The sequence below is a fragment of the Pristiophorus japonicus genome, chromosome 9, assembly GCF_044704955.1.
Source record: "Pristiophorus japonicus isolate sPriJap1 chromosome 9, sPriJap1.hap1, whole genome shotgun sequence".
NCBI lineage: Eukaryota > Metazoa > Chordata > Chondrichthyes > Pristiophoridae > Pristiophorus > Pristiophorus japonicus.
In genome coordinates this window covers 112,910,970-112,938,622 of record NC_091985.1, presented here as the reverse complement: position 1 = coordinate 112,938,622, position 27,653 = coordinate 112,910,970, and positions in this window count along the sequence as shown.

Sequence of the window (27,653 nt, the reverse complement as noted above, 5' to 3'; positions counted from 1 at the left end):
TAGCCACCATTCACACACCTGTCCCAGAGCACAAGGAAACTGGTGACCATTCACACACCTGTCCTTGAGCACAAGGAAACTAGCCACCATTCACACACCTGTCCCAAATCACAAGGACACTGGTGACCATTCACACACCTGTCCAAGAGGACAAGCAAACCAGCAACCATTCACACACCTGTCCCAAAGCACAAGGAAACTGGTGACCATTCACACACCTGTCCCAGAGCATAAGGAAATTAGCCACCATTTACAAACCTGTCCCAGAGCACAAGGAAACTGGTGCCCATTCACACACCTGTCCCAGAGCACAAGGAAACTGGTAACCATTCACACACCTGTCCCAGAGCACAAGGAAACTGATGACCATTCACACACCTGTCCCAGAGCAAAAGGAAACTGGTGACCACTGACACACCTGTCCCAGAGCACAAGGAAACTGGTGACCATTCACACACCTGTCCCAGAGCACAAGGAAAGTGGCCACCATTCACACACCTGTCCCAGAGCACAAGGAAACTGGTGGCCATTTACACACCTGTCGCAGAGCACAAGGGAACTGGTGACCATTCACACACCTGTCCCAGAGCACAAGGAAACTGGTGACCATTCACACACCTGTCCTAGAGCACAAGGAAATTGGTGACCATTCACACACCTGTCCCAGAGCACAAGGAAACTAGCCACCATTCACACACCTGTCCCAGAGCATAAGGAAACTGGTGACCATTCACACACCTGTCCCAGAGTACAAGGAAACTAGCCACCATTCACACACCTGTCCCAGAGCACAAGGAAACTGGTGACCATTCACACACCTGTCCCAGAGCACAAGGAAAGTGGCCACCATTCACACACCTGTCCCAGAGCACAAGGAAACTGGTGGCCATTTACACACCTGTCCCAGAGTACAAGGAAATTAGCCACCATTCACAAACCTGTCCCAGAACACAAGGAAACTGGTGACCATTCACACACATGTCCCAGAGCACAGGGAAACTGGTGACCATTCACACATCTGCCACGGAATACAGGGAAATTGGTGACCATTCACACACCTGTTCCACAGCTAAAGGAAACTGGTGACCATTCACACACCTGTCCCAGAGCAGAAGGAAACTAGCCACCATTCACACACCTGTCCCAGAGCACAAGGCATCTGGTGACCATTCACACACCTGTCCTTGAGCACAAGGAAACTAGCCACCATTCACACACCTGTCCCAAATCACAAGGAAACTGGTGACCATTCACACACCTGTCCAAGAGCACAAGCAAACCAGCAACCATTCACACACCTGTCCCAAAGCACAAGGAAACTGGTGACCATTCACACACCTGTCCCAGAGCATAAGGAAATTAGCCACCATTTACAAACCTGTCCCAGAGCACAAGGAAACTGGTGCCCATTCACACACCTGTCCCAGAGCACAAGGAAACTGGTGACCATTCACACACCTGTCCCAGAGCACAAGGAAACTGATGAACATTCACACACCTGTCCCAGAGCAAAAGGAAACTGGTGACCACTGACACACCTGTCCCAGAGCACAAGGAAACTGGTGACCATTCACACACCTGTACCAGAGCACAAGGAAAGTGGCCACCATTCACACACCTGTCCCAGAGCACAAGGAAACTGGTGGCCATTTACAAACCTGTCGCAGAGCACAAGGGAACTGGTGACCATTCATCCACCTGTCCCAGAGCACAAGGAAACTGGTGACCATTCACACACCTGTCCTAGAGCACAAGGAAATTGGTGACCATTCACACACCTGTCCCAGAGCACAAGGAAACTAGCCACCATTCACACACCTGTCCCAGAGCATAAGGAAACTGGTGACCATTCACACACCTGTCCCAGAGCACAAGGAAACTGGTGACCATTCACACACCTGTCCCAGAGCACAAGGAAACTGGTGACCATTCACACACCTGTCTCAGAGCACAAGGAAACTGGTGGCCTTTCACACACCTGTCCCAGAGCACAAGGAAACTGGTGACCATTCACACACCTGTCTCAGAGCACAAGGAAACTGGTGGCCTTTCACACACCTGTCCCAGAGCACAAGGAAACTGGTGACCACTCACACACCTGTCCCAGAGCACAAGGAAACTGGTGACCATTCACACACCTTTCCCAGAGCACAAGGAAACTGGTGGCCATTTACACAACTGTCGCAGAGCACAAGGGAACTGGTGACCATTCACGCACCTTTCCCAGAGCACAAGGAAACTGGTGACCATTCACACACCTGTCCCAGAGCACAAGGAAATTGGTGACCATTCACACACCTGTCCCAGAGCACAAGGAAACTAGCCACCATTCACACACCTGTCCCAGAGCATAAGGAAACTGGTTACCATTCACACAACTGTCCCAGAGCACAACAAAACTGGTGACGATTCACACACCTGTCCCAGAGCACAGGGAAACTGGTGAACATTCACACACCTGTTCCAGAGCACAAGGAAACTAGCCACCATTCACACACCTGTCCCAAAGCAAAAGGAAATTGTTGACGATTCACACACCTGCCACTGTATACAGGGAAAATGGTGACCATTCACAGACCTGTTCCACAGCACAAGCAAACTGGTGACCATTCACACACCTGTCCCAGAGCACAAGGAAACTAGCCAGCATTCACACACCTGTCCCAGAGCACAAGGAAACAGGTGACCATTCACACACCTGTCCCAAAGCACAAGGAAACTGGTGACCATTCACACACCTGTCCCAGAGTACAAGGAAATTAGCCACCATTCACAAACCTGTCCCAGAACACAAGGAAACTGGTGACCATTCACACACATGTCCCAGAGCACAGGGAAACTGGTGACCATTCACACATCTGCCACGGAATACAGGGAAATTGGTGACCATTCACACACCTGTTCCACAGCTCAAGGAAACTGGTGACCATTCACACACCTGTCCCAGAGCACAAGGAAAGTGGCCACCATCCACACACCTGTCCCAGAGCACAAGGAAACTGGTGACCATTCACACACCTGTCCTTGAGCACAAGGAAACTAGCCACCATTCACACACCTGTCCCAAATCACAAGGAAACTGGTGACCATTCACACACCTGTCCAAGAGCACAAGGAAACTAGCCACCATTCACACACCTGTCCCAAAGCACAAGAAAACTTGTGACCATTCACACACCTGTCCCAGAGCATAAGGAAATTAGCCACCATTTACAAACCTGTCCCAGAGCACGAGGAAACTGGTGCCCATTCACACACCTGTCCCAGAGCACAAGGAAATTGGTGATCATTCACACACCTGTCCCAGAGCACAAGGAAACTGGTGACCATTCACACACCTGTCCCAGAGCACAAGGAAAGTGGCCACCATTCACACACCTGTCCCAGAGCACAAGGAAACTGGTGGACATTTACACACCTGTCGCAGAGCACAAGGGAACTGGTCACCATTCACACACCTTTCCCAGAGCACAAGGAAACTGGTGACCATTCACACACCTGTCCCAGAGCAAAAGGAAACTGGTGACGATTCACACACCTGCCACTGTATACAGGGAAATTGGTGACCATTCACACACCTGTTCCAAAGCACAAGCAAACTGGTGACCATTCACACACCTGTCCCAGAGCACAAGGAAACTAGCCAGCATTCACACACCTGTCCCAGAGCACAAGGAAACAGGTGACCATTCACACACCTGTCCCAAAGCACAAGGAAACTGGTGACCATTCACACACCTGTCCCAGAGTACAAGGAAATTAGCCACCATTCACAAACCTGTCCCAGAACACAAGGAAACTGGTGACCATTCACACACATGTCCCAGAGCACAAGGAAACTAGCCACCATTCACACTCCTGTCCCAGAGCACAAGGAAACCGGTGCCCATTCACACACCTGTCCCAGAGCACAAGGAAACTGGTGACCATTCACACACCTGTCCCAGAGCACACGGAAATTAGCCACCATTCGCAAACCTGTCCCAGAGCAGAAGGAAACTGATGACCATTCACACACCTGTCCCAGAGCACAAGGAAATTAGCCACCATTCGCAAACCTGTCCCAGAGCACAAGGAAACTGGTGACCAGTCACATACCTGTCCCAGAGAACAAGGAAACTTTTGCCCATCCACACACCTGTCCCAGAGCACAAGGAAACTGGTAACCATTCACACACCTGTCCCAGAGCACAAATAAACTGGTGGCCATTCACACACCTGTCCCAGAGCACAGGGAAACTGGTGACCATTCACACACCTGCCACTGAATACAGGGAAATTGGTGACCATTCACACACCTGTCCCAGAGCACAAGGAAACTGGTAACCATTCACACACCTGTCCAAGAGCACAAGGAAACTAGCCACCATTCACACACCTGTCCCAAAGCTCAAGGAAACTGGTGATCATTCACACACCTGTCCCAGAGCACAAGAAAACTAGGCACCATTCACACACCTGTCCCAGAGTAAAAGGAAACTGGTGACCATTCTCACACCTGTCCTTGAGCACAAGGCAAATAGCCACCATTCACACACCTGTCCCAAAGCACAAGGAAACTGGTGACCATTCACACACCTGTCCCAGAGCACAAGGAAACTGGTGACCATTCACACACCTGTCTCAGAGCACAAGGAAACTGGTGACCATTCACACACCGGTCCCAGAGCACAAGGAAACTGGTGACCACTCACACACCTGTCCCAGAGCACAAGGAAACTGGTGATCATTCACACACCTGTCCCAGAGCACAAGGAAAGTGGCTACCATTCGCACGCCTGTCCCAGAGCACAAGGAAACTGGTGACCATTCACACACCTGTCCTAGAGCACAAGGAAACTAGCCAGCATTCACACACCTGTCCCAGAGCACAAGGAAACAGGTGACCATTCACACACCTGTCCCAAAGCACAAGGAAACTGGTGACCATTCACACACCTGTCCCAGAGTACAAGGAAATTAGCCACCATTCACAAACCTGTCCCAGAACACAAGGAAACTGGTGACCATTCACACACATGTCCCAGAGTACAGGGAAACTGGTGACCATTCACACATCTGCCACGGAATACAGGGAAATTGGTGGCCATTCACACACCTGTTCCACAGCTCAAGGAAACTGGTGACCATTCACACACCTGTCCCAGAGCAGAAGGAAACTAGCCACCATCCACACACCTGTCCCAGAGCACAAGGAAACTGGTGACCATTCACACACCTGTCCCAGAGCACAAGGAAACTGGTGGCCTTTCACACACATGTCCCAGAGCACAAGGAAACTGGTGACCATTCACGCACCTTTCCCAGAGCACAAGGAAACTGGTGACCATTCACACACCTGTCCCAGAGCACAAGGAAATTGGTGACCATTCACACACCTGTCCCAGAGCATAAGGAAACTAGCCACCATTCACACACCTGTCCCAGAGCATAAGGAAACTGGTTACCATTCACACAACTGTCCCAGAGCACAACAAAACTGGTGACGATTCACACACCTGTCCCAGAGCACAGGGAAACTGGTGAACATTCACATACCTGTTCCAGAGCACAAGGAAACTAGCCACCATTCACACACCTGTCCCAAAGCAAAAGGAAATTGGTGACGATTCACACACCTGCCACTGTATACAGGGAAATTGGTGACCATTCACAGACCTGTTCCACAGCACAAGCAAACTGGTGACCATTCACACACCTGTCCCAGAGCACAAGGAAACTAGCCAGCATTCACACACCTGTCCCAGAGCACAAGGAAACTGGTGACCATTCACACACCTGTCCCAGAGTACAAGGAAATTAGCCACCATTCACAAACCTGTCCCAGAACACAAGGAAACTGGTGACCATTCACACACATGTCCCAGAGCACAGGGAAACTGGTGACCATTCACACATCTGCCACGGAATACAGGGAAATTGATGACGATTCACACACCTGTTCCACAGCTCAAGGAAACTGGTGACCATTCACACACCTGTCCCAGAGCAGAAGGAAACTAGCCACCATCCACACACCTGTCCCAGAGCACAAGGAAACTGATGACCATTCACACACCTGTCCTTGAGCACAAGGAAACTAGCCACCATTCACACACCTGTCCCAAATCACAAGGAAACTGGTGACCATTCACACACCTGCCCAAGAGCACAAGGAAACTAGCCACCATTCACACACCTGTCCCAAAGCACAAGAAAACTTGTGACCATTCACACACCTGTCCCAGAGCATAAGGAAATTAGCCACCATTTACAAACCTGTCCCAGAGCACAAGGAAACTGGTGCCCATTCACACACCTGTCCCAGAGCACAAGGAAAGTGGCCACCATTCACACACCTGTCCCAGAGCACAAGGAAACTGGTGGACATTTACACACCTGTCGCAGAGCACAAGGGAACTGGTCACCATTCACACACCTTTCCCAGAGCACAAGGAAACTGGTGACCATTCACACACCTGTCCCAGAGCAAAAGGAAACTGGTGACGATTCACAAACCTGCCACTGTATACAGGGAAATTGGTGACCATTCACACACCTGTTCCAAAGCACAAGCTAACTGGTGACCATTCACACACCTGTCCCAGAGCACAAGGAAACTAGCCAGCATTCACACACCTGTCCCAGAGCACAAGGAAACAGGTGACCATTCACAAACCTGTCCCAAAGCACAAGGAAACTGGTGACCATTCACACACCTGTCCCAGAGTACAAGGAAATTAGCCACCATTCACAAACCTGTCCCAGAACACAAGGAAACTGGTGACCATTCTCACACCTGTCCTTGAGCACAAGGAAACTAGCCATCATTCATACACCTGTCCCAAAGCACAAGGAAACAGGTGACCATTCACACACCTGTCCCAGAGCACAAGGAAATTAGCCACCATTCACAAACCTGTCCCAGAGCATAAGGAAACTGTTGACCATTCACACACCTGTCCCAGAGCACAAGGAAACTGGTGACCATTCACACACCTGTCCCAGAGCACAAGGAAACTGGTGACCATTCACACACCTGTCCCAGAGCAGAAGGAAACTAGCCACCATTCACACACCTGTCCCAAATCACAAGGAATCTGGTGACCATTCACACACCTGTCCAAGAGCACAAGGAAACTAGCCACCATTCACAAACCTGTCCCAGAACACAAGGAAACTGGTGACCATTCACACACATGTCCCAGAGCACAGGGAAACTGGTGACCATTCACACATCTGCCACGGAATACAGGGAAATTGGTGACCATTCACACACCTGTTCCACAGCTCAAGGAAACTGGTGACCATTCACACACCTGTCCCAGAGCAGAAGGAAACTAGCCACCATTCACACACCTGTCCCAGAGCACAAGGAAACTGGTGACCATTCACACACCTGTCCTTGAGCACAAGGAAACTAGCCACCATTCACACACCTGTCCCAAATCACAAGGACACTGGTGACCATTCACACACCTGTCCAAGAGCACAAGCAAACCAGCAACCATTCACACACCTGTCCCAAAGCACAAGGAAACTGGTGACCATTCACACACCTGTCCCAGAGCATAAGGAAATTAGCCACCATTTACAAACCTGTCCCAGAGCACAAGGAAACTGGTGCCCATTCACACACCTGTCCCAGAGCACAAGGAAACTGGTAACAATTCACACACCTGTCCCAGAGCACAAGGAAACTGATGACCATTCACACACCTGTCCCAGAGCAAAAGGAAACTGGTGACCACTGACACACCTGTCCCAGAGCACAAGGAAACTGGTGACCATTCACACACCTGTCCCAGAGCACAAGGAAAGTGGCCACCATTCACACACCTGTCCCAGAGCACAAGGAAACTGGTGGCCATTTACACACCTGTCGCAGAGCACAAGGGAACTGGTGACCATTCACACACCTGTCCCAGAGCACAAGGAAACTGGTGACCATTCACACACCTGTCCTAGAGCACAAGGAAATTGGTGACCATTCACACACCTGTCCCAGAGCACAAGGAAACTAGCCACCATTCACACACCTGTCCCAGAGCATAAGGAAACTGGTGACCATTCACACACCTGTCCCAGAGCACAACGAAACTGGTGACCATTCACACACCTGTCCCAGAGTACAAGGAAACTAGCCACCATTCACACACCTGTCCCAGAGCACAAGGAAACTGGTGACCATTCACACACCTGTCCCAGAGCACAAGGAAAGTGGCCACCATTCACACACCTGTCCCAGAGCACAAGGAAACTGGTGGCCATTTACACACCTGTCCCAGAGTACAAGGAAATTAGCCACCATTCACAAACCTGTCCCAGAACACAAGGAAACTGGTGAGCATTCACACACATGTCCCAGAGCACAGGGAAACTGGTGACCATTCACACATCTGCCACGGAATACAGGGAAATTGGTGACCATTCACACACCTGTTCCACAGCTAAAGGAAACTGGTGACCATTCACACACCTGTCCCAGAGCAGAAGGAAACTAGCCACCATTCACACACCTGTCCCAGAGCACAAGGCATCTGGTGACCATTCACACACCTGTCCTTGAGCACAAGGAAACTAGCCACCATTCACACACCTGTCCCAAATCACAAGGAAACTGGTGACCATTCACACACCTGTCCAAGAGCACAAGCAAACCAGCCACCATTTACAAACCTGTCCCAGAGCACAACGAAACTGGTGCCCATTCACACACCTGTCCCAGAGCACAAGGAAACTGGTGACCATTCACACACCTGTCCCAGAGCACAAGGAAACTGATGAACATTCACACACCTGTCCCAGAGCAAAAGGAAACTGGTGACCACTGACACACCTGTCCCAGAGCACAAGGAAACTGGTGACCATTCACACACCTGTCCCAGAGCACAAGGAAAGTGGCCACCATTCACACACCTGTCCCAGAGCACAAGGAAACTGGTGGCCATTTACAAACCTGTCGCAGAGCACAAGGGAACTGGTGACCATTCACACACCTGTCCCAGAGCACAAGGAAACTGGTGACCATTCACACACCTGTCCTAGAGCACAAGGAAATTGGTGACCATTCACACACCTGTCCCAGAGCACAAGGAAACTAGCCACCATTCACACACCTGTCCCAGAGCATAAGGAAACTGGTGACCATTCACACACCTGTCCCAGAGCACAAGGAAACTGGTGACCATTCACACACCTGTCCCAGAGCACAAGGAAACTGGTGACCATTCACACACCTGTCTCAGAGCACAAGGAAACTGGTGGCCTTTCACACACCTGTCCCAGAGCACAAGGAAACTGGTGACCACTCACACACCTGTCCCAGAGCACAAGGAAACTGGTGACCATTCACACACCTTTCCCAGAGCACAAGGAAACCGGTGGCCATTTACACAACTGTCGCAGAGCACAAGGGAACTGGTGACCATTCACGCACCTTTCCCAGAGCACAAGGAAACTGGTGACCATTCACACACCTGTCCCAGAGCACAAGGAAATTGGTGACCATTCACACACCTGTCCCAGAGCACAAGGAAACTAGCCACCATTCACACACCTGTCCCAGAGCATAAGGAAACTGGTTACCATTCACACACCTGTCCCAGAGCACAAGGAAATTAGCCACCATTCACAAACCTGTCCCAGAGCATAAGGAAACTGTTGACCATTCACACACCTGTCCCAGAGCATAAGGAAACTGGTGACCATTCACACACCTGTCCCAGAGCACAAGGAAACTGGTGACCATTCACATACCTGTCCCAGAGCAGAAGGAAACTAGCCACCATTCACACACCTGTCCCAAATCACAAGGAATCTGGTGACCATTCACACACCTGTCCAAGAGCACAAGGAAACTAGCCACCATTCACAAACCTGTCCCAGAACACAAGGAAACTGGTGACCATTCACACACATGTCCCAGAGCACAGGGAAACTGGTGACCATTCACACATCTGCCACGGAATACAGGGAAATTGGTGACCATTCACACACCTGTTCCACAGCTCAAGGAAACTGGTGACCATTCACACACCTGTCCCAGAGCAGAAGGAAACTAGCCACCATTCACACACCTGTCCCAGAGCACAAGGAAACTGGTGACCATTCACACACCTGTCCTTGAGCACAAGGAAACTAGCCACCATTCACACACCTGTCCCAAATCACAAGGACACTGGTGACCATTCACACACCTGTCCAAGAGGACAAGCAAACCAGCAACCATTCACACACCTGTCCCAAAGCACAAGGAAACTGGTGACCATTCACACACCTGTCCCAGAGCATAAGGAAATTAGCCACCATTTACAAACCTGTCCCAGAGCACAAGGAAACTGGTGCCCATTCACACACCTGTCCCAGAGCACAAGGAAACTGGTAACCATTCACACACCTGTCCCAGAGCACAAGGAAACTGATGACCATTCACACACCTGTCCCAGAGCAAAAGGAAACTGGTGACCACTGACACACCTGTCCCAGAGCACAAGGAAACTGGTGACCATTCACACACCTGTCCCAGAGCACAAGGAAAGTGGCCACCATTCACACACCTGTCCCAGAGCACAAGGAAACTGGTGGCCATTTACACACCTGTCGCAGAGCACAAGGGAACTGGTGACCATTCACACACCTGTCCCAGAGCACAAGGAAACTGGTGACCATTCACACACCTGTCCTAGAGCACAAGGAAATTGGTGACCATTCACACACCTGTCCCAGAGCACAAGGAAACTAGCCACCATTCACACACCTGTCCCAGAGCATAAGGAAACTGGTGACCATTCACACACCTGTCCCAGAGTACAAGGAAACTAGCCACCATTCACACACCTGTCCCAGAGCACAAGGAAACTGGTGACCATTCACACACCTGTCCCAGAGCACAAGGAAAGTGGCCACCATTCACACACCTGTCCCAGAGCACAAGGAAACTGGTGGCCATTTACACACCTGTCCCAGAGTACAAGGAAATTAGCCACCATTCACAAACCTGTCCCAGAACACAAGGAAACTGGTGACCATTCACACACATGTCCCAGAGCACAGGGAAACTGGTGACCATTCACACATCTGCCACGGAATACAGGGAAATTGGTGACCATTCACACACCTGTTCCACAGCTAAAGGAAACTGGTGACCATTCACACACCTGTCCCAGAGCAGAAGGAAACTAGCCACCATTCACACACCTGTCCCAGAGCACAAGGCATCTGGTGACCATTCACACACCTGTCCTTGAGCACAAGGAAACTAGCCACCATTCACACACCTGTCCCAAATCACAAGGAAACTGGTGACCATTCACACACCTGTCCAAGAGCACAAGCAAACCAGCAACCATTCACACACCTGTCCCAAAGCACAAGGAAACTGGTGACCATTCACACACCTGTCCCAGAGCATAAGGAAATTAGCCACCATTTACAAACCTGTCCCAGAGCACAAGGAAACTGGTGCCCATTCACACACCTGTCCCAGAGCACAAGGAAACTGGTGACCATTCACACACCTGTCCCAGAGCACAAGGAAACTGATGAACATTCACACACCTGTCCCAGAGCAAAAGGAAACTGGTGACCACTGACACACCTGTCCCAGAGCACAAGGAAACTGGTGACCATTCACACACCTGTACCAGAGCACAAGGAAAGTGGCCACCATTCACACACCTGTCCCAGAGCACAAGGAAACTGGTGGCCATTTACAAACCTGTCGCAGAGCACAAGGGAACTGGTGACCATTCATCCACCTGTCCCAGAGCACAAGGAAACTGGTGACCATTCACACACCTGTCCTAGAGCACAAGGAAATTGGTGACCATTCACACACCTGTCCCAGAGCACAAGGAAACTAGCCACCATTCACACACCTGTCCCAGAGCATAAGGAAACTGGTGACCATTCACACACCTGTCCCAGAGCACAAGGAAACTGGTGACCATTCACACACCTGTCCCAGAGCACAAGGAAACTGGTGACCATTCACACACCTGTCTCAGAGCACAAGGAAACTGGTGGCCTTTCACACACCTGTCCCAGAGCACAAGGAAACTGGTGACCATTCACACACCTGTCTCAGAGCACAAGGAAACTGGTGGCCTTTCACACACCTGTCCCAGAGCACAAGGAAACTGGTGACCACTCACACACCTGTCCCAGAGCACAAGGAAACTGGTGACCATTCACACACCTTTCCCAGAGCACAAGGAAACTGGTGGCCATTTACACAACTGTCGCAGAGCACAAGGGAACTGGTGACCATTCACGCACCTTTCCCAGAGCACAAGGAAACTGGTGACCATTCACACACCTGTCCCAGAGCACAAGGAAATTGGTGACCATTCACACACCTGTCCCAGAGCACAAGGAAACTAGCCACCATTCACACACCTGTCCCAGAGCATAAGGAAACTGGTTACCATTCACACAACTGTCCCAGAGCACAACAAAACTGGTGACGATTCACACACCTGTCCCAGAGCACAGGGAAACTGGTGAACATTCACACACCTGTTCCAGAGCACAAGGAAACTAGCCACCATTCACACACCTGTCCCAAAGCAAAAGGAAATTGTTGACGATTCACACACCTGCCACTGTATACAGGGAAAATGGTGACCATTCACAGACCTGTTCCACAGCACAAGCAAACTGGTGACCATTCACACACCTGTCCCAGAGCACAAGGAAACTAGCCAGCATTCACACACCTGTCCCAGAGCACAAGGAAACAGGTGACCATTCACACACCTGTCCCAAAGCACAAGGAAACTGGTGACCATTCACACACCTGTCCCAGAGTACAAGGAAATTAGCCACCATTCACAAACCTGTCCCAGAACACAAGGAAACTGGTGACCATTCACACACATGTCCCAGAGCACAGGGAAACTGGTGACCATTCACACATCTGCCACGGAATACAGGGAAATTGGTGACCATTCACACACCTGTTCCACAGCTCAAGGAAACTGGTGACCATTCACACACCTGTCCCAGAGCAGAAGGAAACTAGCCACCATCCACACACCTGTCCCAGAGCACAAGGAAACTGGTGACCATTCACACACCTGTCCTTGAGCACAAGGAAACTAGCCACCATTCACACACCTGTCCCAAATCACAAGGAAACTGGTGACCATTCACACACCTGTCCAAGAGCACAAGGAAACTAGCCACCATTCACACACCTGTCCCAAAGCACAAGAAAACTTGTGACCATTCACACACCTGTCCCAGAGCATAAGGAAATTAGCCACCATTTACAAACCTGTCCCAGAGCACGAGGAAACTGGTGCCCATTCACACACCTGTCCCAGAGCACAAGGAAATTGGTGATCATTCACACACCTGTCCCAGAGCACAAGGAAACTGGTGACCATTCACACACCTGTCCCAGAGCACAAGGAAAGTGGCCACCATTCACACACCTGTCCCAGAGCACAAGGAAACTGGTGGACATTTACACACCTGTCGCAGAGCACAAGGGAACTGGTCACCATTCACACACCTTTCCAGAGCACAAGGAAACTGGTGACCATTCACACACCTGTCCCAGAGCAAAAGGAAACTGGTGACGATTCACACACCTGCCACTGTATACAGGGAAATTGGTGACCATTCACACACCTGTTCCAAAGCACAAGCAAACTGGTGACCATTCACACACCTGTCCCAGAGCACAAGGAAACTAGCCAGCATTCACACACCTGTCCCAGAGCACAAGGAAACAGGTGACCATTCACACACCTGTCCCAAAGCACAAGGAAACTGGTGACCATTCACACACCTGTCCCAGAGTACAAGGAAATTAGCCACCATTCACAAACCTGTCCCAGAACACAAGGAAACTGGTGACCATTCACACACATGTCCCAGAGCACAAGGAAACTAGCCACCATTCACACTCCTGTCCCAGAGCACAAGGAAACCGGTGCCCATTCACACACCTGTCCCAGAGCACAAGGAAACTGGTGACCATTCACACACCTGTCCCAGAGCACACGGAAATTAGCCACCATTCGCAAACCTGTCCCAGAGCAGAAGGAAACTGATGACCATTCACACACCTGTCCCAGAGCACAAGGAAATTAGCCACCATTCGCAAACCTGTCCCAGAGCACAAGGAAACTGGTGACCAGTCACATACCTGTCCCAGAGAACAAGGAAACTTTTGCCCATCCACACACCTGTCCCAGAGCACAAGGAAACTGGTAACCATTCACACACCTGTCCCAGAGCACAAATAAACTGGTGGCCATTCACACACCTGTCCCAGAGCACAGGGAAACTGGTGACCATTCACACACCTGCCACTGAATACAGGGAAATTGGTGACCATTCACACACCTGTCCCAGAGCACAAGGAAACTGGTAACCATTCACACACCTGTCCAAGAGCACAAGGAAACTAGCCACCATTCACACACCTGTCCCAAAGCTCAAGGAAACTGGTGATCATTCACACACCTGTCCCAGAGCACAAGAAAACTAGGCACCATTCACACACCTGTCCCAGAGTAAAAGGAAACTGGTGACCATTCTCACACCTGTCCTTGAGCACAAGGCAAATAGCCACCATTCACACACCTGTCCCAAAGCACAAGGAAACTGGTGACCATTCACACACCTGTCCCAGAGCACAAGGAAACTGGTGACCATTCACACACCTGTCTCAGAGCACAAGGAAACTGGTGACCATTCACACACCGGTCCCAGAGCACAAGGAAACTGGTGACCACTCACACACCTGTCCCAGAGCACAAGGAAACTGGTGATCATTGACACACCTGTCCCAGAGCACAAGGAAAGTGGCTACCATTCGCACGCCTGTCCCAGAGCACAAGGAAACTGGTGACCATTCACACACCTGTCCTAGAGCACAAGGAAACTAGCCAGCATTCACACACCTGTCCCAGAGCACAAGGAAATAGGTGACCATTCACACACCTGTCCCAAAGCACAAGGAAACTGGTGACCATTCACACACCTGTCCCAGAGTACAAGGAAATTAGCCACCATTCACAAACCTGTCCCAGAACACAAGGAAACTGGTGACCATTCACACACATGTCCCAGAGTACAGGGAAACTGGTGACCATTCACACATCTGCCACGGAATACAGGGAAATTGGTGGCCATTCACACACCTGTTCCACAGCTCAAGGAAACTGGTGACCATTCACACACCTGTCCCAGAGCAGAAGGAAACTAGCCACCATCCACACACCTGTCCCAGAGCACAAGGAAACTGGTGACCATTCACACACCTGTCCCAGAGCACAAGGAAACTGGTGGCCTTTCACACACATGTCCCAGAGCACAAGGAAACTGGTGACCACTCACACACCTTTCCCAGAGCACAAGGAAACTGGTGACCATTCACACACCTTTCCCAGAGCACAAGGAAACTGGTGGCCATTTACACAACTGTCGCAGAGCACAAGGGAACTGGTGACCATTCACGCACCTTTCCCAGAGCACAAGGAAACTGGTGACCATTCACACACCTGTCCCAGAGCACAAGGAAATTGGTGACCATTCACACACCTGTCCCAGAGCATAAGGAAACTAGCCACCATTCACACACCTGTCCCAGAGCATAAGGAAACTGGTTACCATTCACACAACTGTCCCAGAGCACAACAAAACTGGTGACGATTCACACACCTGTCCCAGAGCACAGGGAAACTGGTGAACATTCACATACCTGTTCCAGAGCACAAGGAAACTAGCCACCATTCACACACCTGTCCCAAAGCAAAAGGAAATTGGTGACGATTCACACACCTGCCACTGTATACAGGGAAATTGGTGACCATTCACAGACCTGTTCCACAGCACAAGCAAACTGGTGACCATTCACACACCTGTCCCAGAGCACAAGGAAACTAGCCAGCATTCACACACCTGTCCCAGAGCACAAGGAAACTGGTGACCATTCACACACCTGTCCCAGAGTACAAGGAAATTAGCCACCATTCACAAACCTGTCCCAGAACACAAGGAAACTGGTGACCATTCACACACATGTCCCAGAGCACAGGGAAACTGGTGACCATTCACACATCTGCCACGGAATACAGGGAAATTGATGACGATTCACACACCTGTTCCACAGCTCAAGGAAACTGGTGACCATTCACACACCTGTCCCAGAGCAGAAGGAAACTAGCCACCATCCACACACCTGTCCCAGAGCACAAGGAAACTGATGACCATTCACACACCTGTCCTTGAGCACAAGGAAACTAGCCACCATTCACACACCTGTCCCAAATCACAAGGAAACTGGTGACCATTCACACACCTGCCCAAGAGCACAAGGAAACTAGCCACCATTCACACACCTGTCCCAAAGCACAAGAAAACTTGTGACCATTCACACACCTGTCCCAGAGCATAAGGAAATTAGCCACCATTTACAAACCTGTCCCAGAGCACAAGGAAACTGGTGCCCATTCACACACCTGTCCCAGAGCACAAGGAAACTGGTGACCATTCACACACCTGTCCCAGAGCACAAGGAAACTGGTGACCATTCACACACCTGTCCCAGAGCACAAGGAAAGTGGCCACCATTCACACACCTGTCCCAGAGCACAAGGAAACTGGTGGACATTTACACACCTGTCGCAGAGCACAAGGGAACTGGTCACCATTCACACACCTTTCCCAGAGCACAAGGAAACTGGTGACCATTCACACACCTGTCCCAGAGCAAAAGGAAACTGGTGACGATTCACAAACCTGCCACTGTATACAGGGAAATTGGTGACCATTCACACACCTGTTCCAAAGCACAAGCTAACTGGTGACCATTCACACACCTGTCCCAGAGCACAAGGAAACTAGCCAGCATTCACACACCTGTCCCAGAGCACAAGGAAACAGGTGACCATTCACAAACCTGTCCCAAAGCACAAGGAAACTGGTGACCATTCACACACCTGTCCCAGAGTACAAGGAAATTAGCCACCATTCACAAACCTGTCCCAGAACACAAGGAAACTGGTGACCATTCACACACATGTCCCAGAGCACAAGCAAACTAGCCACCATTCACACTCCTGTCCCAGAGCACAAGGAAACCGGTGCCCATTCACACACCTGTCCCAGAGCACACGGAAATTAGCCACCATTCGCAAACCTGTCCCAGAGCAGAAGGAAACTGGTGACCATTCACACACCTGTCCCAGAGCACAAGGAAACTGGTGACCATTCACACACCTGTCCCAGAGCACACGGAAATTAGCCACCATTCGCAAACCTGTCCCAGAGCAGAAGGAAACTGATGACCATTCACACACCTGTCCCAGAGCACAAGGAAATTAGCCACCATTCGCAAACCTGTCCCAGAGCACAAGGAAACTGGTGACCAGTCACATACCTGTCCCAGAGAACAAGGAAACTTTTGCCCATCCACACACCTGTCCCAGAGCACAAGGAAACTGGTAACCATTCACACACCTGTCCCAGAGCACAAATAAACTGGTGGCCATTCACACACCTGTCCCAGAGCACAGGGAAACTGGTGACCATTCACACACCTGCCACTGAATACAGGGAAATTGGTGACCATTCACACACCTGTCCCAGAGCACAAGGAAACTGGTAACCATTCACACACCTGTCCAAGAGCACAAGGAAACTAGCCACCATTCACACACCTGTCCCAAAGCTCAAGGAAACTGGTGATCATTCACACACGTGTCCCAGAGCACAAGAAAACTAGGCACCATTCACACACCTGTCCCAGAGTAAAAGGAAATTGGTGACCATTCTCACACCTGTCCTTGAGCACAAGGCAAATAGCCACCATTCACACACCTGTCCCAAAGCACAAGGAAACTGGTGACCATTCACACACCTGTCCCAGAGCACAAGGAATCTGGTGACCATTCACACACCTGTCTCAGAGCACAAGGAAACTGGTGGCCATTTACACACCTGTCCCAGAGCACAAGGAAACTGGTGGCCATTTACACACCTGTCGCAGAGCACAAGGGAACTGGTGACCATTCACACACCTGTCCCAGAGCACAAGGAAACTGGTGACCATTCACACACCTGTCCTAGAGCACAAGGAAATTGGTGACCATTCACACACCTGTCCCAGAGCACATGGAAACTAGCCACCATTCACACACCTGTCCCAGAGCATAAGGAAACTGGTGACCATTCACACACCTGTCCCAGAGCACAACGAAACTGGTGACCATTCACACACCTGTCCCAGAGTACAAGGAAACTAGCCACCATTCACACACCTGTCCCAGAGCACAAGGAAACTGGTGACCATTCACACACCTGTCCCAGAGCACAAGGAAAGTGGCCACCATTCACACACCTGTCCCAGAGCACAAGGAAACTGGTGGCCATTTACACACCTGTCCCAGAGTACAAGGAAATTAGCCACCATTCACAAACCTGTCCCAGAACACAAGGAAACTGGTGACCATTCACACACATGTCCCAGAGCACAGGGAAACTGGTGACCATTCACACATCTGCCACGGAATACAGGGAAATTGGTGACCATTCACACACCTGTTCCACAGCTAAAGGAAACTGGTGACCATTCACACACCTGTCCCAGAGCAGAAGGAAACTAGCCACCATTCACACACCTGTCCCAGAGCACAAGGCATCTGGTGACCATTCACACACCTGTCCTTGAGCACAAGGAAACTAGCCACCATTCACACACCTGTCCCAAATCACAAGGAAACTGGTGACCATTCACACACCTGTCCAAGAGCACAAGCAAACCAGCAACTTTCACACACCTGTCCCAAAGCACAAGGAAACTGGTGACCATTCACACACCTGTCCCAGAGCATAAGGAAATTAGCCACCATTTACAAACCTGTCCCAGAGCACAAGGAAACTGGTGCCCATTCACACACCTGTCCCAGAGCACAAGGAAACTGGTGACCATTCACACACCTGTCCCAGAGCACAAGGAAACTGATGAACATTCACACACCTGTCCCAGAGCAAAAGGAAACTGGTGACCACTGACACACCTGTCCCAGAGCACAAGGAAACTGGTGACCATTCACACACCTGTCCCAGAGCACAAGGAAAGTGGCCACCATTCACACACCTGTCCCAGAGCACAAGGAAACTGGTGGCCATTTACAAACCTGTCGCAGAGCACAAGGGAACTGGTGACCATTCACACACCTGTCCCAGAGCACAAGGAAACTGGTGACCATTCACACACATGTCTCAGAGCACAAGGAAACTGGTGGCCTTTCACACACCTGTCCCAGAGCACAAGGAAACTGGTGACCATTCTCACACCTGTCCCAGAGTACAAGGAAACTGGTGGCCATTTACACAACTGTCGCAGAGCACAAGGGAACTGGTGACCATTCACGCACCTTTCCCAGAGCACAAGGAAACTGGTGACCATTCACACACCTGTCCCAGAGAACAAGGAAATTGGTGACCATTCACACACCTGTCCCAGAGCACAAGGAAACTCGCCACCATTCACACACCTGTCCCAGAGCATAAGGAAACTGGTTACCATTCACACAACTGTCCCAGAGCACAACAAAACTGGTGACGATTCACACACCTGTCCCAGAGCACAGGGAAACTGGTGACCATTCACATACCTGTTCCAGAGCACAAAGAAACTAGCCACCATTCACACACCTGTCCCAAAGCAAAAGGAAACTGGTGACCATTCACACACCTGTCCCAGAGCACAAGGAAACTAGCCAGCATTCACACACCTGTCCCAGAGCACAAGGAAACAGGTGACCATTCACACACCTGTCCCAAAGCACAAGGAAACTGGTGACCATTCACACACCTGTCCCAGAGTACAAGGAAATTAGCCACCATTCACAAACCTGTCCCAGAACACAAGGAAACTGGTGACCATTCACACACATGTCCCAGAGCACAAGGAAACTAGCCACCATTCACACTCCTGTCCCAGAGCACAAGGAAACCGTTGCCCATTCACACACCTGTCCCAGAGCACAAGGAAACTGGTGACCATTCACACACCTGTCCCAGAGCACACGGAAATTAGCCACCATTCGCAAACCTGTCCCAGAGCAGAAGGAAACTGATGACCATTCACACACCTGTCCCAGAGCACAAGGAAATTTGCCACCATTCGCAAACCTGTCCCAGAGCACAAGGAAACTGGTGACCAGTCACATACCTGTCTCAGAGAACAAGGAAACTTTTGCCCATCCACACACCTGTCCCAGAGCACAAGGAAACTGGTAACCATTCAAACACCTGTCCCAGAGCACAAATAAACTGGTGGCCATTCACACACCTGTCCCAGAGCACAGGGAAACTGGTGACCATTCACACACCTGCCACTGAATACAGGGAAATTGGTGACCATTCACACACCTGTCCCAGAGCACAAGGAAACTGGTAACCATTCACACACCTGTCCAAGAGCACAAGGAAACTAGCCACCATTCACACACCTGTCCCAAAGCTCAAGGAAACTGGTGATCATTCACACACGTGTCCCAGAGCACAAGAAAACTAGGCACCATTCACACACCTGTCCCAGAGTAAAAGGAAACTGGTGACCATTCTCACACCTGTCCTTGAGCACAAGGCAAATAGCCACCATTCACACACCTGTCCCAAAGCACAAGGAAACTGGTGACCATTCACACACCTGTCCCAGAGCACAAGGAAACTGGTGGCCATTTACACACCTGTCCCAGAGCACAAGGAAACTGGTGGCCATTTACACACCTGTCCTAGAGCACAAGGAAATTGGTGACCATTCACACACCTGTCCCAGAGCACAAGGAAACTAGCCACCATTCACACACCTGTCCCAGAGCATAAGGAAACTGGTGACCATTCACACACCTGTCCCAGAGCACAACGAAACTGGTGACCATTCACACACCTGTCCCAGAGTACAAGGAAACTAGCCACCATTCACACACCTGTCCCAGAGCACAAGGAAACTAGCCACCATTCACACACCTGTCCCAGAGCATAAGGAAACTGGTGACCATTCACACACCTGTCCCAGAGCACAACGAAACTGGTGACCATTCACACACCTGTCCCAGAGTACAAGGAAACTAGCCACCATTCACACACCTGTCCCAGAGCACAAGGAAACTGGTGACCATTCACACACCTGTCCCAGAGCACAAGGAAAGTGGCCACCATTCACACACCTGTCCCAGAGCACAAGGAAACTGGTGGCCATTTACACACCTGTCCCAGAGTACAAGGAAATTAGCCACCATTCACAAACCTGTCCCAGAACACAAGGAAACTGGTGACCATTCACACACATGTCCCAGAGCACAGGGAAACTGGTAACCATTCACACATCTGCCACGGAATACAGGGAAATTGGTGACCATTCACACACCTGTTCCACAGCTAAAGGAAACTGGTGACCATTCACACACCTGTCCCAGAGCAGAAGGAAACTAGCCACCATTCACACACCTGTCCCAGAGCACAAGGCATCTGGTGACCATTCACACACCTGTCCTTGAGCACAAGGAAACTAGCCACCATTCACACACCTGTCCCAAATCACAAGGAAACTGGTGACCATTCACACACCTGTCCAAGAGCACAAGCAAACCAGCAACTTTCACACACCTGTCCCAAAGCACAAGGAAACTGGTGACCATTCACACACCTGTCCCAGAGCATAAGGAAATTAGCCACCATTTACAAACCTGTCCCAGAGCACAAGGAAACTGGTGCCATTCACACACCTGTCCCAGAGCACAAGGAAACTGGTGACCATTCACACACCTGTCCCAGAGCACAAGGAAACTGATGAACATTCACACACCTGTCCCAGAGCAAAAGGAAACTGGTGACCACTGACACACCTGTCCCAGAGCACAAGGAAACTGGTGACCATTCACACACCTGTCCCAGAGCACAAGGAAAGTGGCCACCATTCACACACCTGTCCCAGAGCACAAGGAAACTGGTGGCCATTTACAAACCTGTCGCAGAGCACAAGGGAACTGGTGACCATTCACACACCTGTCCCAGAGCACAAGGAAACTGGTGACCATTCACACACCTGTCCTAGAGCACAAGGAAATTGGTGACCATTCACACACCTGTCCCAGAGCACAAGGAAACTAGCCACCATTCACACACCTGTCTCAGAGCACAAGGAAACTGGTGGCCTTTCACACACCTGTCCCAGAGCACAAGGAAACTGGTGACCACTCACACACCTGTCCCAGAGCACAAGGAAACTGGTGACCATTCACACACCTTTCCCAGAGCCCAAGGAAACTGGTGGCCATTTACACAACTGTCGCAGAGCACAAGGGAACTGGTGACCATTCACGCACCTTTCCCAGAGCACAAGGAAACTGGTGACCATTCACACACCTGTCCCAGAGCATAAGGAAATTAGCCACCATTTACAAACCTGTCCCAGAGCATAAGGAAACTGGTGACCATTCACACACCTGTCCCAGAGCACAAGGAAACTGGTGACCATTCACACACCTGTCCCAGAGCACAAGGAAACTGGTGACCATTCACACACCTGTCTCAGAGCACAAGGAAACTGGTGGCCTTTCACACACCTGTCCCAGAGCACAAGGAAACTGGTGACCACTCACACACCTGTCCCAGAGCACAAGGAAACTGGTGACCATTCACACACCTTTCCCAGAGCCCAAGGAAACTGGTGGCCATTTACACAACTGTCGCAGAGCACAAGGGAACTGGTGACCATTCACGCACCTTTCCCAGAGCACAAGGAAACTGGTGACCATTCACACACCTGTCCCAGAGCACAAGGAAATTGGTGACCATTCACACACCTGTCCCAGAGCACAAGGAAACTAGCCACCATTCACACACCTGTCCCAGAGCATAAGGAAACTGGTTACCATTCACACAACTGTCCCAGAGCACAACAAAACTGGTGACGATTCACACACCTGTCCCAGAGCACAGGGAAACTGGTGAACATTCACATACCTGTTCCAGAGCACAAGGAAACTAGCCACCATTCACACACCTGTCCCAAAGCAAAAGGAAATTGTTGACGATTCACACACCTGCCACTGTATACAGGGAAATTGGTGACCATTCACAGACCTGTTCCACAGCACAAGCAAACTGGTGACCATTCACACACCTGTCCCAGAGCACAAGGAAACTAGCCAGCATTCACACACCTGTCCCAGAGCACAAGGAAACAGGTGACCATTCACACACCTGTCCCAAAGCACAAGGAAACTGGTGACCATTCACACACCTGTCCCAGAGTACAAGGAAATTAGCCACCATTCACAAACCTGTCCCAGAACACAAGGAAACTGGTGACCATTCACACACATGTCCCAGAGCACAGGGAAACTGGTGACCATTCACACATCTGCCACGGAATACAGGGAAATTGGTGACCATTCACACACCTGTTCCACAGCTCAAGGAGACTGGTGACCATTCACACACCTGTCCCAGAGCAGAAGGAAACTAGCCACCATCCACACACCTGTCCCAGAGCACAAGGAAACTGGTGACCATTCACACACCTGTCCTTGAGCACAAGGAAACTAGCCACCATTCACACACCTGTCCCAAATCACAAGGAAACTGGTGACCATTCACACACCTGTCCAAGAGCACAAGGAAACTAGCCACCATTCACACACCTGTCCCAAAGCATAAGAAAACTTGTGACCATTCACACACCTGTCCCAGAGCATAAGGAAATTAGCCACCATTTACAAACCTGTCCCAGAGCACAAGGAAACTGGTGCCCATTCACACACCTGTCCCAGAGCACAAGGAAATTGGTGACCATTCATACACCTGTCCCAGAGCACAAGGAAACTGGTGACCATTCACACACCTGTCCCAGAGCACAAGGAAAGTGGCCACCATTCACACACCTGTCCCAGAGCACAAGGAAACTGGTGGACATTTACACACCTGTCGCAGAGCACAAGGGAACTGGTCACCATTCACACACCTTTCCCAGAGCACAAGGAAACTGGTGACCATTCACACACCTGTCCCAGAGCAAAAGGAAACTGGTGACGATTCACACACCTGCCACTGTATACAGGGAAATTGGTGACCATTCACACACCTGTTCCAAAGCACAAGCAAACTGGTGACCATTCACACACCTGTCCCAGAGCACAAGGAAACTAGCCAGCATTCACACACCTGTCCCAGAGCACAAGGAAACAGGTGACCATTCACACACCTGTCCCAAAGCACAAGGAAACTGGTGACCATTCACACACCTGTCCCAGAGTACAAGGAAATTAGCCACCATTCACAAACCTGTCCCAGAACACAAGGAAACTGGTGACCATTCACACACATGTCCCAGAGCACAAGGAAACTAGCCACCATTCACACTCCTGTCCCAGAGCACAAGGAAACCGGTGCCCATTCACACACCTGTCCCAGAGCACAAGGAAACTGGTGACCATTCGCACACCTGTCCCAGAGCACACGGAAATTAGCCACCATTCGCAAACCTGTCCCAGAGCAGAAGGAAACTGATGACCATTCACACACCTGTCCCAGAGCACAAGGAAATTAGCCACCATTCGCAAACCTGTCCCAGAGCACAAGGAAACTGGTGACCAGTCACATACCTGTCCCAGAGAACAAGGAAACTTTTGCCCATCCACACACCTGTCCCAGAGCACAAGGAAACTGGTAACCATTCACACACCTGTCCCAGAGCACAAATAAACTGGTGGCCATTCACACACCTGTCCCAGAGCACAGGGAAACTGGTGACCATTCACACACCTGCCACTGAATACAGGGAAATTGGTGACCATTCACACACCTGTCCCAGAGCACAAGGAAACTGGTAACCATTCACACACCTGTCCAAGAGCACAAGGAAACTAGCCACCATTCACACACCTGTCCCAAAGCTCAAGGAAACTGGTGACCACTCACACACCTGTCCCAGAGCACAAGGAAACTGGTGATCATTCACACACGTGTCCCAGAGCACAAGAAAACTAGGCACCATTCACACACCTGTCCCAGAGTAAAAGGAAACTGGTGACCATTCTCACACCTGTCCTTGAGCACAAGGCAAATAGCCACCATTCACACACCTGTCCCAAAGCACAAGGAAACTGGTGACCATTCACACACCTGTCCCAGAGCACAAGGAAACTGGTGACCATTCACACACCTGTCTCAGAGCACAAGGAAACTGGTGACCATTCACACACCGGTCCCAGAGCACAAGGAAACTGGTGACCACTCACACACCTGTCCCAGAGCACAAGGAAACTGGTGATCATTCACACACCTGTCCCAGAGCACAAGGAAAGTGGCTACCATTCGCACGCCTGTCCCAGAGCACAAGGAAACTGGTGACCATTCACACACCTGTCCTAGAGCACAAGGAAACTAGCCAGCATTCACACACCTGTCCCAGAGCACAAGGAAACAGGTGACCATTCACACACCTGTCCCAAAGCACAAGGAAACTGGTGACCATTCACACACCTGTCCCAGAGTACAAGGAAATTAGCCACCATTCACAAACCTGTCCCAGAACACAAGGAAACTGGTGACCATTCACACACATGTCCCAGAGCACAGGGAAACTGGTGACCATTCACACATCTGCCACGGAATACAGGGAAATTGGTGGCCATTCACACACCTGTTCCACAGCTCAAGGAAACTGGTGACCATTCACACACCTGTCCCAGAGCAGAAGGAAACTAGCCACCATCCACACACCTGTCCCAGAGCACAAGGAAACTGGTGACCATTCACACACCTGTCCCAGAGCACAAGGAAACTGGTGACCATTCACACACCTGTCTCAGAGCACAAGGAAACTGGTGGCCTTTCACACACCTGTCCCAGAGCACAAGGAAACTGGTGACCACTCACACACCTGTCGCAGAGCACAAGGGAACTGGTGACCATTCACACACCTGTCCCAGAGCACAAGGAAACTGGTGACCATTCACACACCTGTCCTAGAGCACAAGGAAATTGGTGACCATTCACACACCTGTCCCAGAGCACAAGGAAACTAGCCACCATTCACACACCTGTCCCAGAGCATAAGGAAACTGGTGACCATTCACACACCTGTCCCAGAGCACAACGAAACTGGTGACCATTCACACACCTGTCCCAGAGTACAAGGAAACTAGCCACCATTCACACACCTGTCCCAGAGCACAAGGAAACTGGTGACCATTCACACACCTGTCCCAGAGCACAAGGAAATTAGCCACCATTCACACACCTGTCCCAGAGCACAAGGAAACTGGTGGCCATTTACACACCTGTCCCAGAGTACAAGGAAATTAGCCACCATTCACAAACCTGTCCCAGAACACAAGGAAACTGGTGACCATTCACACACATGTCCCAGAGCACAGGGAAACTGGTGACCATTCACACATCTGCCACGGAATACAGGGAAATTGGTGACCATTCACACACCTGTTCCACAGCTAAAGGAAACTGGTGACCATTCACACACCTGTCCCAGAGCAGAAGGAAACTGGCCACCATTCACACACCTGTCCCAGAGCACAAGGCATCTGGTGACCATTCACACACCTGTCCTTGAGCACAAGGAAACTAGCCACCATTCACACACCTGTCCCAAATCACAAGGAAACTGGTGACCATTCACACACCTGTCCAAGAGCACAAGCAAACCAGCAACTTTCACACACCTGTCCCAAAGCACAAGGAAACTGGTGACCATTCACACACCTGTCCCAGAGCATAAGGAAATTAGCCACCATTTACAAACCTGTCCCAGAGCACAAGGAAACTGGTGCCCATTCACACACCTGTCCCAGAGCACAAGGAAACTGGTGACCATTCACACACCTGTCCCAGAGCACAAGGAAACTGATGAACATTCACACACCTGTCCCAGAGCAAAAGGAAACTGGTGACCACTGACACACCTGTCCCAGAGCACAAGGAAACTGCTGACCATTCACACACCTGTCCCAGAGCACAAGGAAAGTGGCCACCATTCACACACCTGTCCCAGAGCACAAGGAAACTGGTGGCCATTTACAAACCTGTCGCAGAGCACAAGGGAACTGGTGACCATTCACACACCTGTCCCAGAGCACAAGGAAACTGGTGACCATTCACACACCTGTCCTAGAGCACAAGGAAATTGGTGACCATTCACACACCTGTCCCAGAGCACAAGGAAACTGGTGCCCATTCACACACCTGTCCCAGAGCATAAGGAAACTGGTGACCATTCACACACCTGTCCCAGAGCACAAGGAAACTGGTGACCATTCACACACCTGTCCCAGAGCACAAGGAAACTGGTGACCATTCACACACCTGTCTCAGAGCACAAGGAAACTGGTGGCCTTTCACACACCTGTCCCAGAGCACAAGGAAACTGGTGACCACTCACACACCTTTCCCAGAGCACAAGGAAACTGGTGACCATTCACACACCTGTCCCAAAGCACAAGGAAACTGGTGACCATTCACACACCTGTCCCAGAGCACAAGGAAACTGGTGACCATTCACACACCTGTCTCAGAGCACAAGGAAACTGGTGGCCATTTACACACCTGTCCCAGAGCACAAGGAAACTGGTGGCCATTTACACACCTGTCGCAGAGCACAAGGGAACTGGTGACCATTCACACAC